Below are 4,867 nucleotides of genomic sequence, written 5' to 3' on the forward strand. Positions count from 1 at the left end.
TATGAAAGTAGGAAAGCTACGTGCCACTCTTGCGTATTCTAATTGCAAAGAGTAGAGAGCTTTTTATTATTATTATTATTATTATTATTATTATGCTTAAGACAGCCGAGAAGTCACTACTGCATAGCAGTATGCATATTTAGTTTCTTTTTTTTTAATATAACTGCTCTTGTCTACTTCAAGTACTGGCTACAAATATAGCATAGGAATGTGTAAGAATTGTGACGAATAATTAAAACTATATATGAGCATATCGCAAGTAGTTAGGTCTCTTATATTTACTTCAGACTCCCGAGTGATCGAGCGCTGCACTTTGTAACATTGTCCTAAATGAATATTCCGTTTTTATTATTGCGTTCTTGTTTTCAAAACGTATTTTCATTAGAGATAATCTTTTCTTTTTATACTTATGCAGATCAATAATAATTGAATATATAAAGTAATCGTCCAATTAAACTCTCCTGATATGTAGATTGCTTACATTTATTTTGTATGTGGTTGATATAAACAATATAGCAAAATCTCTTGCCATTCAAGTGAGTTATATATATATATATATATATATATATATATATATATATTATATATATATATATATATATATATATATATATATATATATATATATATATATGTATATACTCGCTTAACTCCATGCTAAAATGTGACAGTCAATGCATTGATAAAAACTAAAAAGCCTGAATCCTGCCATTTTAAAATATTAATTCCAGCAAACGAACGTGAACATTGTGAATTCTTGAAGCATGCTTAAAATTTGACGCAACCGTAACACAATTGTTGAGGTATTACCTCTTTCTGGGAAAAATGTGTGACCTCAGAATAATACAAATATTGCGATAAAACGTTTTCTCGCCGCTGCCTCTATCGAAGCAAACCGTATCGGTAAAAGACAAAAACGCTAATAGCCAATCTTATTGCTATTGAAGATGTGTCGAACAACATTTTCGTCACCCCTGCCGTAAAGTAACGCTCTCTGGTATAAAATAGATTTCAACACCTTGAACATCGAAAGTATCACACGAGTCCGTGTTGCTAAAGTGCGCGCTCAAAAACAAAGAGAACAGGCATAAATATTCTAAAACAGCTGGAAATCCCGTTGTGTTTTTTTTTTAGCGTAAACTATTCAACATGAACGCATACCATTTTGTGTGGATAAATGTTTTGTTTTCAGCTAAACCACTATACGCCCACTTTACGGATACAAAAATATAAAGAATTACCAAAAACAAATGAAAAGAAACACGCCACTAACAACTTTTCCTTCCAACATAACATGCATAGATTAAAAAAGAAATCCTCCTTTTTCTCTCACCCAGCGGCACTAAAAGGTACCACGAGGTCGATATTAAACAAAATATTTACAAAAAAGAAATAAAAGGGAAACTAAGGAAGCGAGACAATACATTTTTCGTGAAGCTTGCCTCAACTACTCTAAGAGTATGATACAGAAATTTAAAAAAAAAAGGCAAAACAGAAAAAAAAAAATAAAAAAAAATCGTGCACAACAAGGCCGAGGAAAAAAATAAGAGAGCGAGAGTGTGTGTTTTGGGCTAGACAAACGCACCTTTCGGAAAGTCTGTTCTCCACGAGCACCAGGCCTACCAATCAACCGTGGTTGGCATGAACCAAAGTTATAGCGACCTAAATGCTTCTCTCTTCTACCTTTCCGCTTAATAATATCCGCATTTTGTTTTTTATTGCCACTCTTGAAAGTTTGATCAAAAGTAAGCTCTACGCAGTTCTCACACCAGATGGAAGCAAGTAAAGGCTTTAACGCACACGCCTACACCTTGCCAGAAGTTAGGCACGAGACTGGGATATTTACAAGTATGTACCAACAAGCTCAACTCTTAACCGTTACTCTGTAGGAATCCAGGACTAGTTAAATGGAATCAATGCTTTAGTGCCGAAGTATATTTAGGAAGTTGATTAGTTTATCTTTGGCCCAGCAATATGAACCAGGTCCATTCTCGGCACACGGTTCGTTCATCAAGATTTTGCCATTCATTTTAGCTCATCGTCGGGAATTTAGATGCCAAGTTATCTCGTGTTTAAGGTGAACAGGGGACAAAAAAGGAAAAAAAAAAGAGGGACGGTAGTTACACAGCAGATTACTAACCTGAAACTTTCTGTGAACGAAACACTAGAAAGCATCAATATTGCACGTTTAGAACAAGGGTGTCAAATATGGACGAAATAAAATGTGGAAGAAATAAAAGAATACAGATATTGAAAATGAGTCTGGGAATAAAGGAGATAGAGGTCTGACTAACACAGTAAGAACATACCAGCTGCTTAGTCCGCTGTTTAGTCTGACATCTAAAATGAAGGCACCAGAGTGAAGAGAAGAAAGCAAAACGCTAAAAAGGGTCCAATGTATAAACGAATGAAGATAAATTATCGAACAGGACAGGGATACATAGAAAGAAAGAGTGTGAGGGAGAAAAGAAAGGAGGGAGAGAGAGATGGGAATGAGCGGAGAGCGTCGTTCCATCTTCCCCTGCCTACCTTCTGCGAAGGCTCACACCTACCATTTACGGAAGGGGCTGGGTCCTTCGAGCGTGAGATAGATATAGGCCTAGTTTCCGTGTCGCTAGCATGCTCGTGATAATGGGCCCAGGCAAAAGGGCGCGGCCGGCTTTTGAACGGCGACCACGATCCGCCCTTCTTCACCGCGGTGGTCAATTGCACCCCCCCCCCCCCCCCCCCCCCTTCCCGCCTTTATCCACGCTGTCCGCAGCACACCCGGTTGTCTGAGAACCCTGCTGGATAACGAAATGTCCCCGGTCCTTGACCTGCGCGAATCTCATTACAGATAGCCACAGATGGCAATTCTGAGTCTAGAGATCCGGTGTCCGTGCTTTCTGCGTTGACTAACCTTTAAGAAAACGCGTACCCTGCACTTTTAGCGCGTGCTGCAAAAAGCAAGCGTGGTAGTTCCAAGAGATATCATAGATCGCTTTGAGTGCCAAAATGGAAATTCTGAATTATTCGTTTTTCGTAATGTGTTAAAGGAGCGGTGCAATGATTTTAACACTGAACGAATGTGCAGCTAGTATTTTTTATATTGTTTACTTCGGCATAAGTAAGAGAAAAAGTGCCACCATACCCCGAAATACCTCTATTTCGCTGCGTAATCGTAAAATAAAAAACGCTTTTTTTTTCCCAACCTCCGGCCACATGGTGGCCGCAAATGGAACCTGTGGTGTGATGTCATTCGGAGTGTTTTTTGTAAGTGATAGTGTTAGGCAATTGTAAGCTTGATTTAAGGTTAAGTTTAAAAAAATCTTGTTGTTTAGGCATGCAGAAACGCTTCAAAAGAATAATATTACCGCTAAAAAGGTGTGAATTATTTGTGGCGCCACCTACCGCAAGTCAACAAAACCTGCCGTCGCCGTCATCCGTCGACGCCCTAAGCGCCTACGGCGGCTACAAGAGCAACTCGGACGTTTTGTCTTTCCCTCGCTCGACTGAGTGCGTTGGTCGTGGTCCGTAGTATCGTGGTATCGTTATTGTTCCTGGTGTCTCGACCTCGACTTCGACTTCGACTGCCCGCCGCGTCGCAAGCATCTTACGCTCGACGTCGCTCAGGCCGTCCGCCCATGCCGCCATGTTGGCCGGGAATCGGCGGGAGAGCGGCGAGCCTGGCGAGCCGGCGAGCGCTGGGGAAACGGAAGCCAGAAGAACCCAACCGGAAACCAACGCCACTCCGAATGACGTCACAGGCGAAGCTGGTGCCGCTTCAATGTTGAGTTGAGGGGTGCCAGAGATACCATTTTTTTTCTTTTTTTTAATGAAAACTAGGGCAAGCAGGAAAGAATAGTTTTCGGTCCTTCGTTTTATATGCGGCCGGGATCAATTCCCGCAACTAATTAGCCAAAGTCCGCAAATTGTTGCACCGTCCCTTTAAGCAATAGCGATGATTAACCGTGCTTCTGCAATTGGGGAATGTCCGCTAGTGATAGATACAAAAGTTTCAAGAACGACAAAGGTATGAGGTTGCACATGACGTTAAGATTTTTCGGCACATCTGCAAGTGCGAGTTTCACAGTGCTCTTTGAATACCCTTCCCCCCCCCCCCCCCCGCCCCCCAAAAAAAAAAAAAAACTATGCCATGTGTCAGTGTAGCAGTGCTGTGCCCGTTACCGAAAATAAGTAAAGAAATAACGATACTCGTTAACTTGGAAAAAGCTGACGCGTTACCGAGCTCCGTTACCATTTCTCAAATGTAACGAAATACCAGTGTCGTTACTTGCCATGACTAACAGACGTTAATTTTACGTTAGAGTTTCCTTGGGTTTCACTGTTAATATATGACAGCTGTTTGTAATAAACCGCCTTATAAACTTCTGCAACATTACACTTGTTCAGAATGAATATTTGTTTATTTATTTATTTGAACTCTGCATCGCCGCAGCATTACAGCAGAGGAGTGGGGTAACCATCACATTTATACTTTCGAAACTCGCACGAACAGCACAAGCCAGTAACCAACAATATAAATAAGCAATTCAAAGAAAATTTCAAAATTTCAATCACGCGAATTGTACTAACAAAGAAATTCACATTGCATTGATCAGGTTAATGAAAGATTCACTGCCGGCAGGATGTGTAATGTACATCCTCGAACACGTGACGCTTCGCGAGCGGGATTCGGCCAACTGTAGTGTATATTCTCAACGCGTTTAGCTAGACCATGCTTGTTTGTCTGGGCTCGCCAGAATGTGTAATTTATATCCTCGAACACCTTCGCGAGCGCGATTCGGAGAACCGAACCTTGCCTATAGCACATGCTTGGGAAGAAGAAACCGCTCTGAAAAGAACGACCGGATGCACGCCACCTAAC

Source organism: Ixodes scapularis, unplaced genomic scaffold (assembly GCF_016920785.2).
Source record: "Ixodes scapularis isolate PalLabHiFi unplaced genomic scaffold, ASM1692078v2 PGA_scaffold11__112_contigs__length_91849675, whole genome shotgun sequence".
Taxonomy (NCBI): Eukaryota; Metazoa; Arthropoda; class Arachnida; order Ixodida; family Ixodidae; genus Ixodes; species Ixodes scapularis.